The 13,432-nt window shown below is 44.4% G+C and overlaps 1 protein-coding gene and 1 pseudogene across 1 annotated transcript in view; both read right to left on the reverse strand.

Moving 5' to 3' along the window:
* The window catches only part of ccdc102a (coiled-coil domain containing 102A), a 54,509-nt gene extending 41,629 nt beyond the window's left edge, over positions 1-12,880 (reverse strand). The window contains exon 1 of the mRNA XM_056412418.1: positions 12,707-12,880. The gene's annotated coding sequence lies outside the window, so the exon portion shown is untranslated. The remainder of the gene's footprint in view (positions 1-12,706) is intronic.
* LOC130192427 (serine/threonine-protein phosphatase with EF-hands 1-like) overlaps positions 1-13,432 on the reverse strand; it is a 991,358-nt pseudogene that overhangs the window by 216,362 nt on the left and 761,564 nt on the right.

Consider the following 13,432-nt stretch of genomic DNA (forward strand, 5'->3'; position numbering starts at 1 on the left):
CAAAGCGCTGGAAATGATCTCAGATGATTCACATAATCAACAGATTAATTTGACCCCATCTCTAGGAGCTACCATGGATCAACTGTGATCCGTGACACCGCTAATTACGATAATTGCTGATCAATATTCAGAGCACGATTTGTTATCACAATAAATAATTTTTCGGTGGATCTATAATGCTCATTTAGTTGTGGGAAGCGCTTAATATCCGATTATGTGTGCAGCCCTTAACACAATAGCCGCACCGACTGTACTCCTAAGCAAACATGAGTTACCGTGAGGCACCATCGTTAATCACTGTCACCGGACGCGTCGCCATTATGACGTGAGGTTACTGATGCATTTCCTACATGCCTGAGACGTTGAGAAAGCAGGGCAAAAAGAAAAAAAGAAAAGGTGCATTTCTGCGGGGCACAGCCGCTTCAAAGCTTCTCCTGCTCCAATAAAAAGCAAAGAGAGGTTTGCATAATTTGTAACATTTGGTAAACAGACCCAGCTCATCTGCTGTTGATGACAGAACCCAGATGGGAAGAGATATCGGGTTATAAAGAGAGATGAAAGACCTTCGCAATGAAACTTTCCATCGACCACATTCACAGGGTGAAGGTATACCCAGGGATGGATTAACGAACGGGCCTACCGGGCCCAGGCCCAGGGGCCCATGAGCTCAGGGGGCCCCTGGGCCTGAGCCTCCGCGCGTGACGTCGCTGTTATTAACATTGTATTGATATGAATATGATGATATGACACGATGCGCCGTAGCCGGTATATGCTAGGCTTAAGTCATTCATGTCAGTAACAGGGCCCCAATAGTCCTACTCAGGGATGTTATTCCTGGTTATTCATTTAATTCATATAACCGAAGTCCCTGCTATCATATAATTCGCGTTATGTTGTCTGCTCAGCTCCGGACCGGTGTCGTTGTTCCATACGGACTGTTTTGTTAGCGATGGGGTTTTTTGGGGGGTTTTTTTGCGAGGGGGGGGCCTTGACACGTCCAGGCCCGGGGGCCCGTGGTTTCTTAATCCGTCCATGGGTATACCGGCATGTCTGGGCTGGACTCAGTCCTTGCTTTTTGTTTTATTACATAACAACAACAACAAACTAAACAAAAAGATCTGCTTGCTAGGTTTTGGTCATTGTGAATGGTCATTAAGTGAATTTTCATTAATGGTTTAAAAAATCTACATTACTGCCTTGTTTTCATAAGTAAGAGAAAGTATTTACCATTTTAAATGCGCTAAATGAACAAACTCTTGGCTAAAATCTTAAGTTGTGGCTTTTAAACTTCATCATCTAGTTATATACTGATCTTTTGATGAGTGTTGTGCATTGTCAAACTTAACCAACACAAAATATATATATATATATATATATATATATATTAAAGCTTACTCTATAATACAATCTTTAAATACCACCTTTAAGTAATAATGCCCTCTTGGCATTAGCTTTTTCAATAAACCTATTCCACGCTCTAAAAAACAGCACCAAAAGGTGGAGGATGATCTTGCAGATAAACACTTTGAGCATGTGACTGTAGCCTGGATTTATTTTTTCAAACAGCCATAATTCGCATTGACTGATACTGTAACATTTAGGCTCTGGTCTAATACCGTCTGAGTAGCCTAAGGCCACGTTTACACATAGCCGGGTATTTACAGAAACGAATATTTCTGCCCCTCCGTTTTCAAAAATAACGTTGTACACACAAGGTTGTTTTCAAAAAAGTTTCTGTTTATATGAACTCATAAATCGCCCGGGCGCCATCATAACTATGCCAAACCTGTAGTCGGCAGTGTAACGAGAAGGATAAACACATGCAAACCAATCAGAATTCTCAAAACCAACAACAACTACGAAAAACACGATCAACTTCCTTTTCCTTGAAGGACGGCCCTCTTACCCCAAAGAGAGTAAATATGGCGCGAGGTTCATTTGTATGGACAGACAGCGAAGTGGAGCTGCTGCTTCGAGTCGCCTTAGATTATAAGGCAAATAAAGCACTCGATAATGTGGATTGGGAATCATGCCAAACTAAATATAGGGATATGTTGGCATTGTTCTTAGAACAGTACCCGTCCGAGACCTCCGAGGAGTATCCTCATGTCAAGGAGGAAATAACTCGGGCGCACCTAAGCAAACTAACTGTAAACAGGACGCTCACATGACGTGAAGCATTTTTAGTCGCATACTGTGACGTTTGACAACATAAAACTCCGTTTGACCTAGTTCACACGCAAACACAAAAACAGAGTTTTCAGAAATCTCCACTTTGGCCGGAGTTTTTTAGAAATGATCGTTTTCCGTGATAAAACCTCCGTTTTTGTGTAAATGAAAGGCCAAAACGCATGAAAATATATGCGTTTTCCCATCGTGTAAACGGGGCCTTAGATGACCAGGAATTAGTCTGGCGCTAATCGTTTCCCACAAGGACGCAGAGTTCACAGCCCATGTGACACAAAGCTCAGCGTGCAACCCGGGGAACAGGCGATAGAGGGTTACCGGCACCTAATGGGGATCAAACCACTTTTTAAATACAAGCCAATCAGTCAAACAAGCTTACACTGCAACACACACACACACACAGAGACAGAGACAGGGGAGCTTATGCACCGACTTAAAGTTTCAAGGAGGAAAGGAATCGAGGAGACACGTAACTTAACGCACTCAGGGAGTCGGGGGCGACTCGGGACACTGTCTGGACCACGGCTCGCTGTGGCCAGGATGGCAACCAAGAGCGGCTCCTGTCAGAGTCTCTGCGCCTTCCGATACTCACACAGCCAGAAAAAACATTTAATGCGTCCCAGAAATATGAACCAAATGCTAGTTGGAATATGCCATGATGATAATTTACTACATCCGTTCTCGCTTTGCAGTATGCTAGACAGCATGCCATTTTTGGTTATTCTGACCCACAATCCTTTGCACAGCAGGTATATAGTGTACATATATATATATATATATATGAGCAAGAGGGTCAAAGTCCCACGTGCCATGCTATGAGGAAGTAGTACATCCCAATTGAATGCATCGTGCTCGCAGCAGACTGTACTTTGTCAGGACAGCTGCAGGATGCATAAGGCCTGAGATGTGGAATGCAGCTTGTGTTTCCAGCGGAGAGACGGAAGCTGTGACCGTCTCCAGAGCCACAGCCCTGCTGTTAGCACTGTCAGCCCCATATATAGATGGCCATGTGTTGCATTTACTGCCACTGAAACGTGGATTAATAACACATTTATAACGCTAGTGTTAGGTTGTAATAGTTTATTTTGATAACATTATGCTTTAAATTAATACATATAGAAAGATATTATAATAGGAAATATTAGGGAGAATATTGATATTGTTATTAATGTATTATGAAGCATAGGGGTAATGTTTTCACAGCAAAGTAAAATGATATTGTAGATGAATATGAGTCGTTAAACACTAACACTAGCTCTAAGCAGCTTCTCATACATCATTAAGCTAGCCGTAGGTTAGCTTAGAGACCGCAGAAAGCTGCAGACAGAGGAGTTTGAGAGGGATTTACTGTGTGGGTTGTAAACACATAAAACCTGCTGTCATACTGAGTGTGCAGACGAGGGCGGAAGGGCCCCCTAAGGGGCCGTTTATTACGCAGTGCTTGGAGGTTAATTAAGCGTTGTGGCAGGTGAGGAGGAGAGGTCAGGCCCGAGTCCTACGTCACAGGAGACAGGTGCTCTGTACTCCGTATCGAGAAGCTGCAACTGATCCCAAATCAGATCGCCCTGAACTCAACCAGACCACATCCTTAAAATGGCTCAGATATGGAATCCTGATGCAGTCGAAATTTAATCTGTCTGATCAATACAAATGTAATTCTACATCTTGAAAAGAGAATACATATTTCAGGGCAAGTATGGTCTTGAAATACAAGTTAGTTAAGATAACTGTTGTGCTCCACCGAGTGCTAGCAGTGGAACATGTTTGTTTGTTCTGTTGCAGTGTAGACAGGCGTTGGTTAAAGCCATGAAGACCGAGATAACGGCGCTCTTTAAAGGCTTGTTATTGCAGCAGAGACGGATTAGAGAACCTGATATGACCTTTGTTTCTGTGATACCCCACAGAGGCACGTGGGTCTGATGTTGTCGGAGCAACAGCAGGTGCAACTGAGCGTTAAAGCCGAGTAAATCTGTCTGTGAGCCCAGGTGGGGGGGCTGGAGTGGGGGTCCACATACACACACCACTGTGTACCTTCATTAGGCAAAGACCATGGGTTTGGGGACAGACCCACGTTATTCACTGCTCAAAAAGGAAACAATTCCTGAGCCTTTCTTTAACTTCGTCAATAGAGTTGACCAAACAGTCTCCCCCTGATGAATGTAGCTGTTTTTGAGGTTTTGACGTTCTTCCTCAGCAGATGCACTTTAACGAGAAACTATTCCATCTTTACTGTCAGGCAAACATGGACATGAAGTCATGAAGTGGGGATTTTCTTTTGTGTGCCCCAGATATTGAGACCATAAACTAATTTTTACAATGTTTACTGAGGAAATAACTAAAGACATTGAAACAATGAGACTCGCTGATTGGCTATTAAAAGTAATGCAGGTTCAAGTCACTTCGGCATTGGCTTCACTTTTCAGACAGGTTGGCGCCTAAAAGGTTGTACTCCTGAAACTGATTGGATCAGCTAGAAAGGAGACGTGTCCCTTCCTGGAAGTTGCGGGAACTAGATAAACAGTCAGTCCACTTGACATTAACATTAATTAGTGACAATATTTTAACGGGAAAGCGGCAGCCAGCGGCAGTTGAAAATGAGACGCCTTTACTTTTTGCTGGTGATGATTATTGCCGAAGATGGTCTGAACTGGTGTGGTGTAATAATGTTTGTCATTGAGATGAGCAGCGCAGACAAAGCAAGGTAGTTCTGTATAGAAACCATTAAAATACTGATCGGCCCTGAGTCCGATCCTCAGAATCAACACATTAAGTGCCCAGGGGGGGAAGGAAGCAGGCCAGTTTGACAGGCGACTCCACAGCAGGATCCTCCCTGCTGGCTCAGTTACATTATATGGTTGAGGTCAACAGCCAAGTCCGGCTCCCGAGAGGGTGCGGACTGCAATAAAAGGTCTAGAAATATATCCATCATGTTTCTGTGATCAGCAGTCAGGACTGCAATGGTGAGACAAATAACCTGTAAAGACTTTCCCCACTAACCACAGGCAAAGGTTCAACAGTAGTCGAATTGAGGAAAACAGAGGCTTGCTGAAGGGCTTCTTCTTTGTTTGTTGATCAATTAATTAGAGATGCTACGACTGAGGCTGTTTATGTTCCTGCCGAGGCTCAACCAAACTCCAGGCAGACAGGAAAGTTGAACTTGGCAAAAACACTTGACAATACAAAAATGCAAAGCATTCAAGACAAACTTGCTCTCAAGGCCCATTTCAACACACGGTGCTGATGAGGCACCTTTATGCCACGTTTTTCAGACTGGTACAAATATTTTCCCCCTCCAATTATTTTGTTTTAAACTTTGAAACAAATCAGATTTAGAATAAAATAAGTGACAGATAAGCAGCTGCAATAAACCAAATAGCACAAATGCGTTATCAACCGATACTTCAGTCAGTAGACTTATAACGGGTTGTGGTCCATAAAGAGACATCACCTTGGTCCTGGCCGTGCTACTGAAGAGTTCTGACTGACTGTGCAGTTTTGGGAATGTTAGTCCAAAGAGAGCGTACACGGATCCAGACTGCGACCAATTGGGACCGTTCCACGTGGTCGCGTTCATGCGATTGCATTGATGATTGTCATCATGGGGGCCGGCCCTCCCAACGGCAATTGGCGGCCTCGCACAACGCGTGATGCCCGTGTATGCGGTGGCGTAGATCATTTGCAAGAGAGTCTTTGTTTTTGAAAAATAAATGTAGCAACATTTTTTTTATTTCATTGAATATCAACTCCAAATATCGGTAAAGCAAAACATAGTAAGGGTATGAATCCGTTCATCCAACCAAAACAAGGCATGAAATGGATTGTGGGGGTCACCCCCAGCAGTCGGCCATCTGCTGCTCCTATTCTCGACATCTGGAAGACGGATCACTTCGAGGCCACCAGAAGTAGCCGATGATGATGTCATCTGCAACAGGAAGCCTGTGCGCCTTACATGTGCGTTTGTTACGCGTGCGTTTCAGGGCAAGTTATGGCGACTACCTAGTTCAGGAGTCTGGAAGGAGAGCGTATATTTAAAAAAGTCACACATGCAAACACGCAACTAAAAACGCACGGTCGCAGCGAGAGAATGTGCTCGTCATGAGAAAACGCACGAATGAACAATTTGAATGCATTTGGGGGGGGGAAAAGTTCCAGTGACAGGAGCGCACCAAAGGCATTCCTCTGCTTGCTCTAACTCAACCTCTGCCATAATTATCAATCCTAAACAAACAGCTAAACATAGACACACACTCCCTCCACCAAAGAATAAAACACCACCTTCCCTCACACTGCAGCTCTGTGGGTTTTTTAAAGCTTGATAAACCCTTCATGCCACAGGAGTTTTATATGCATTTACCCCGGTTCTCTAACAGTGGCTACAGCTGGGTGTGTGACGTCAGCCCACAGGACAACTGGTACAGTCAAGAAAGAGAGAGATATTCATTGGCAATGTACATTTGGAAATTACAGAAAAGGATTGGATTAGATCATAAAAGGAGGAGGGCCATTTGTGAACATCTCATTTGAGTTCTGAGTTCTTCTGAAATTAAAAACATAACTCAAATATAAATATGTAAACATGCGGGACCGAATCTTTTCCAGTCGAGGCAACATTCTCTGATATTTCACAGAACTCCAGGCTTTCTGTAATGCAGATTAATATAAATAAAAACAGATATGGTTTCCTCCAATCTGAGCTTCCATCCATGCAACCCCAATGTTTCCATCCCTTTATAGCATGCTGTGCTTCTGCATAGAAACACATATGCTGTCTTCCAATAACGACCAAAGATTGTGAATGCAACCTAAACAAATTGAATTTCCAGATCCGTGAGCCGGTAGTGAGTGGGTCGATCAGTCTGACGACGGATCGGCAAGGACCTACACTTCTGGGGAGCCGTGTCGCCAGCAAATATCTGAGCCAACGTCTGATTGGCTACTTGAGATACCAGACTGGAGTAGAGAGACAACGCGTACAACCAGATTGTTTTCCTGGTAGCCAGTTTCCAAGCTTTTGAAACCGGTAAAAGACCAAACCACCGTCAGATGATAGCTGGTGGGGTTCGGCGAAGGCATTCCGGCCAATGCGTCCAGCCTGCGTATGAATCTGCGTATAGAGACACATCCTCTCTGCGCTGAATTATTCTCCAAAACGCCAGAGAGCGTACAAACTAAATGAACTGTGAAGAATGAAAAGAACGGTTGAACTGGCAGAATACCATAAACTAACCTCCCCAATGAGGAGGAGGGATTGGAATTATCTGTAAAATGATCTGATCGAGCATCACAACAACCCACGCGCCAACTGCGATTACGTCATTTTTTGGCCCGTGCGTCTCGCTTCACGACGGCGAGTTTAGACTCAGCTTCATGCTTACCTCCTGACTCATTGAGCTGGGGCGTTCGCGTTACCTTCGTCTGAAGTGCTTCTGCCGCTCCAGCAGACCACATGCGGACAGCAACTTGACACCCACGACCTCCGAGGGGCCTGACGAGTCACTGAGATGGAGAGAACACAAACGCAGAGAGAAAAAGAGCCGAGGAAGGGAGGAGAAAGGGCAGAGCGTGTGAACCTAGGGAGCCCTTCATAAAAAGAAGCGAGGAGGAAGAGAGCTAGGTGGAAGGGAAGATGCAGAGAAAAGAGCAAACAGTGTGAGGGGATTGGAATGTGCTGGAAGCAGCCCGGGGGGGACTGAAGGTACACTGTCGGCCTGGCACGCCACTGACCAGCTCATCCTAACTGAGCAAATATGACAGCATTCCTACCACGGCGCCGCGGCCCTCGACTCGTCAGCTGTGGCCTCGCAATGATTGAAAATGCACTTCCTTCTGCCGCGGACAAGAAGACACAGTTTGAGGGGGGGAGGTTTGAGCGATGGACTCGAGGGACAGGTTGGAGCAGACTGAGGCGCAGGGGGCACAAAGACTCGGGTCCTCCGGTTGGGCCTGAGTTGCAGCGAGTGGGGCGACAAATTAGAGGATGTTGATATCCCAGACAGGAAGACAGGAAGACTGACACAGAGAGCCCACGCCCCAGCTGTAGTCTGCCAAATGTGAAAAAAATCTGAAAAATCCCTTTAAAAAACAAGCATGGTCCATATTCACAAAGGATCGGTATCCAACACGCAGCACTACCGTCGCAGCCATACGATGCCGGTTTTGGAAAGGAATATTGTTGGAATGAGCAGTTGATATGGTGATATCCTTCAACACATTGTGTCTTTGATCAAAATTGCCAAATACAACAACGAAATTGAGGAATTTAATGCTTTTTTTGGTTTTGTATGAATGAAACCTGAATGTCTTCGGGATTTGTACAGTTGGAACAAATGACTGGAAGTCATCACCGTGGGTGTTTTTTTTCTTGTCAATGTTGCACCTTAACAAAATTCTCCCATTTGTATTCTGATTCTGATTCTGATTCTGATATTCACAAAGGATCGGTCCAAACACGCAGCACACCACCAGCGCCCCTATGATGCCGTTTTTTGGAAAGGAATATGGAATGAGAGTTGATGATATGATGATATCCTTCAACATTGTGTCTTTTGATTGATCAAACAAATACAACAACGAAAATGAGGAATTTTTTTGTTTTTGTTTTTTTGAACAAATGTGTTCGGATTTGTACAGTTGTTGAAAAATGACTGGAATGATCAGTCATCATTTTCGGGTTTATTTTTTTCTTTCTTTTATTACATTTCACATTTTGAAATTGTCATGATTTGGATATGAATTTTGTAGTTATGGCCGACTAAAACGTGTTTCGTGAGGTTCACAGATAGCTTTGAGCATCGACTTCTAAATCAGTCCAACCTTAAGTCCATGTGCTCGTTGGTTAAAAAATTATTATTTGAATTTCCCTCGAGGCGTTCAAACCACAATAACCAATCCTTACCTTCTTCGTCGATGTATCGGCTCATTAGCTCTCAAAAATATCAATCAGTGGAGAATAATTTACACATAAACAGTCTATCCTGAAGAAAACAAGACCTCATATTTATACAAACGGATTATATGGCGCCCGACACAAAGACCAGACATGGTGTCTGAACAAGGAGCACATCATGTTCTTGGCTTTTATGAGAGGCGGTGTTTCCATGACAACCATACACAGACGTCAACCTTTGCAGTATGCATGTGCGTGTGCCATCCACGTCAGTGTAACGCGCGGATGCACGTTTTACGAGAGAAACAGATAAAACACTTCAAGGCGAATAAAGCGGTCCGGTTGAGTTAAATAGAGGACAGGAGAGAGAGAGAGAGAGAGAGAGATGGCAGTGCCGTCACACCAACAGCAGGGCGGGCAGCAAAACAGATGGTGCCGCCTGCAACCATAAAAGGACACTTGCAACATCCCAATCGGATGTTCACATTTAAACTACCTTAAGGTCCCTTCCACCTGCCTCCTGGAACAGTTATGTTTGTTTTGGTTCTCCTGCATGCTGAGCCTCTTCTCAATTCCTTTGTCCACACTATTTGTACCACAGAAACGAGGTGGGTTTAGATTGGTCGGGAAAGTTCTGCAGACGCACGACCGGATCACCGGGAAGCAGATTGACGAACGCTGAGGCGACGGCCTCGTCTCTGTGGTCGCTGCAAATATGTACATAAGATCTGCACCAGAGCCGGACGGTCTGCCGGGGCGTTGGGGTGGAGGGGGGGGGGGGAGACCACTACACGAGAAGAGCGACCATCACAATCCGTGCCCACTCACCAGGGCTCGAGACCACCCAATGTTGCAACAGCCCAAACAAATGCTTGTTGTCCTGCTGCAGGAATGCAGGGCACAAACAGACACATCTGTTCACACAGAGAGTCTTTGGGGTGAAATGTTCTGAAGCGGGAGATTGATATTGGATTTATTTAGGGGTCTGACAGACTGAAAAAGTGTGGGACCTCCTGTGATTGTTTCTTCCTTTTCCTCTCTCTTTTGTTTAATTGGATAAGTCGGCCCAAACGTTACACGGCCTCAAGATCTTCTCTGGAATGCGAACTTGAGGTAGGGCTGCGTCGACTGATTATCTTCACTATGGATTAGTCATTTGGTCTGTGAAATATCAGAGATGAGTGTAAAATGCTCAACACAGCTCCCTTAAAGGAAATGCACAGTTCAGCCCAAACTCAAAATCCGAACATTATCGTATCCATCCTGTTTTGTTGGAAGTGTTGGAAGTACGGGCCGTAGAGATGTCTACCTTCTCAATATTAAATTTAACGGGACTATGTGGTGCTGAAAGTAAAAAAGAAAATATGATGTATCTTTCCAGAAATCATGACCCGGGTCACTCAAGAATGCACAGACCTTTCATGTAGGAACAATGGGTGGAAGACAATGGTCGATATTTGCAAAACGAGACAACTCACGCCAAAACAGTTCAGATTGATAAATCACACCACAGTTAAGAGGAAACATGTGAATGTTTAGGGTGTTCTGTCCCGTTAAGCCCAAAGTAAGGCACTGTTGAGTCCAACCAACAATCCAATGTTGGCTTGGTCTTTTGTCTTGATAATCAAAAGCTTTCTGTCGTTTGACACTTCACTAATCGACCAATCAATTCAGCTTTAATTTGGGAAGAATGTTGACAACACGTTTGAATCACTTCTACATTGCTTTTTAAATTATGTATCATTCAATTCAATTCAGTTTATTTGTATAGCCCATTATCAAATTTGTCTCAGAGGGCTTTACAATCTGTGCACATAGACATCCCTGTCCCAGAACCTCACATCAGATCAGGAAAAACTCCCAAACAACCCTTCACGGGGAAGAAAGGGAAGAAACCTTCAGGAGAGCAAGAGGAGGATCTCTCTCCCCGGATAGTTCACATCATTGAGGGACAGTAGCATACATACATACCTCCGTACAGGGCTGAGTATCGTTTCAAAATGTTCAATACTTTCAGCACTGATATGAAAATGTAGAGTTGGGGCATTTAATCATCCTTTTCCATTCCACTTCTCAAATCTAACAATTGTTTTCAACATCTGCAAGTGAATCAAGTTATAAATAGAAATGTAAAAGGTCTGTTTGCTCCCCGAGAACCCAAGACCACTCACAAAATCATTCATTTTCACTATGCTCCCCATGCATAGTGTGTTCCTACCGCTTTATAATACTGATATGATGTATAGAAGTTTGACTGGGAGACTTCCTTCGGCCCACTTCTCCGGAGAAGTCTTGCACTCTGTTCTTGTTGAACTATTTCACACCACTTGTCGAGTCCTGTTGCCGAGTGACAGTTCATATTTCTCGCAAATAATCTTTGGCCACGCAACAGCCACAACGTTTACTTTAGCCGCTTCGTGGGGATCAACGTTGATTACCTGCCGAGATAAAAATCTGCCACTGAGAGCGTGAACTGAAATATGAGACGCCGCGGCCACAGTGTTTTGCAACGGCCCTTCCCTGAAAGAGTGTGGAGGCGCGACACCCGGTCTGTGCCTCCGGTGTATCACCGTTACATTCCGGTCACAGAGAAGCTTCAGCGCTTCTATCCTCGTGACCTCTGGGAAACCCAGAATGCCCTTGAACAAGTTAAACACATGTACATGTTGTGCATTACAGTAGATCACATCCACAGGGAGAACAATATGGTGGTATTTCCTTCAAAAACAAGGGCAAAAGCTGTTTCTTAACCCTTTTTAAAATGTATTTTTATCGAATCCTTGAAAGTCTCGCAAGATGCTTCGCCCTGCGACTGGAACTTCAACAAGAGACGCCTTGCTGAGGCAAACATGACTCTTGTCCCTCTGTGACACAAACCATGTGGGGCTGATCCCAAAACGACCACGGCACAGCACAAGAAGACCACGTCTCTGTAGGTTCACTGGGGTTTTCCTCCGGGACACCTTCTGACCTCTGCAACTACGGGTACACACACCCATGAAGGATGCCATTGTGGTGACAGTTGTTCTGGATAAGAGTTAATGCAAATACTTAAGTTACTGCTCTTCCAGAAATGTATATATACTTTATATATGTTGTGTTGTTGTGTTGTTGTATTGCTTCTTTTGTAGATTAAGGCATTTGGGACATTCATATATTCAGGAATTCTTTAGGAGCAAATCTGACCTCAGGTAGCAAAGGGGTTCCCCCACTGTGGGAACCCCTTTGCTACAGGCTTCTTTTCTTGAACTCAGCCATGTTTCCCTTATTGCAGGTAGTTATACATTTACAACAACAACAACAACAAACGAGTTAAACATGTTTAAAAAGTAAATAAGCTACGATGGAAGAGAAGAAGAACCAAAAACCCCATAAACAGTCAAAAGTGCCTTTTTTCTTCGTAGCAACAATATGTCAGACGTACCGGGAGACGTCATGGAGAAAGACTATCTCCTCCTAACACGCGCAGCTCTCTATTCGTTGATTGTTGAAACACAAAATGCCCTTCCTTGTGTTGAGGAAATAGGAAGAACGAGATGATTCTCGTGTCATTTGACACCAGCGGGTCTCTGGAGCAGCGGACTCAGTCAAACTATCCGCGGCGGTGACAACAAACGGCAGAGCAGAACGTACCGTAAAGGAAGCCCCGTGGAGACGTTTCTTATATCCGCTTGTAATACGTGTCCCGGCCAATGCAGCAGAAGGTTCCCCCCTTTTCTTTTCTTCTTCCAGCAGCCAAACCTCAGTCTGCTCGCTGCTCTCTTTCTGCTTTTTTTTCTTCTTTCTCCACTCTGCTCTGGATGTGAAGAAAAAAAACGTCGTCCTCACGGAGGAGAGAAAACGGGCGGGTCCCGAGCGCTCAGGGAAAACCCGTCCGACCAATCAGATGTCGATATGACAAGGATGTCCTGGTGTCAGCCAATCGGGCTCCGTTTCCATCACACAGCCGTGCGCTCCTTGGTCGGCAGAGTGAAGCCCTCCCAGTTGAAGTTACTCCAGCACCGGGAGAAGAGTGGGTGGATGTGACCTCTTCACCTGAGGCTGCGGGACAGTGACAACGACCGTTAGACCAGCGATACCTCAGATACCTGAGATATCCCGAAAAGTACAAATGGAATTAACTGCCAAATGCCCTCGAACTGGAGTCTTGCGCCATAGCTTGAATATATATATTTTGTATGACTCTTGTAATTGATTTTAATGCCTGTTTATTGTGCATTGTTGTTGTTTCTGTTTATCGGATTGTGGTATTTATGTCTTAATCTCAATGAAACAGTCTGATTAAATTAAGGTTTGAAAAAAATAGCCAAATATCTTTTAACAATTATACAACTTTACAACAACAAAATCATACTCAAA

This window comes from Pseudoliparis swirei, chromosome 4, assembly GCF_029220125.1.
Source record: "Pseudoliparis swirei isolate HS2019 ecotype Mariana Trench chromosome 4, NWPU_hadal_v1, whole genome shotgun sequence".
Taxonomy (NCBI): domain Eukaryota; kingdom Metazoa; phylum Chordata; class Actinopteri; order Perciformes; family Liparidae; genus Pseudoliparis; species Pseudoliparis swirei.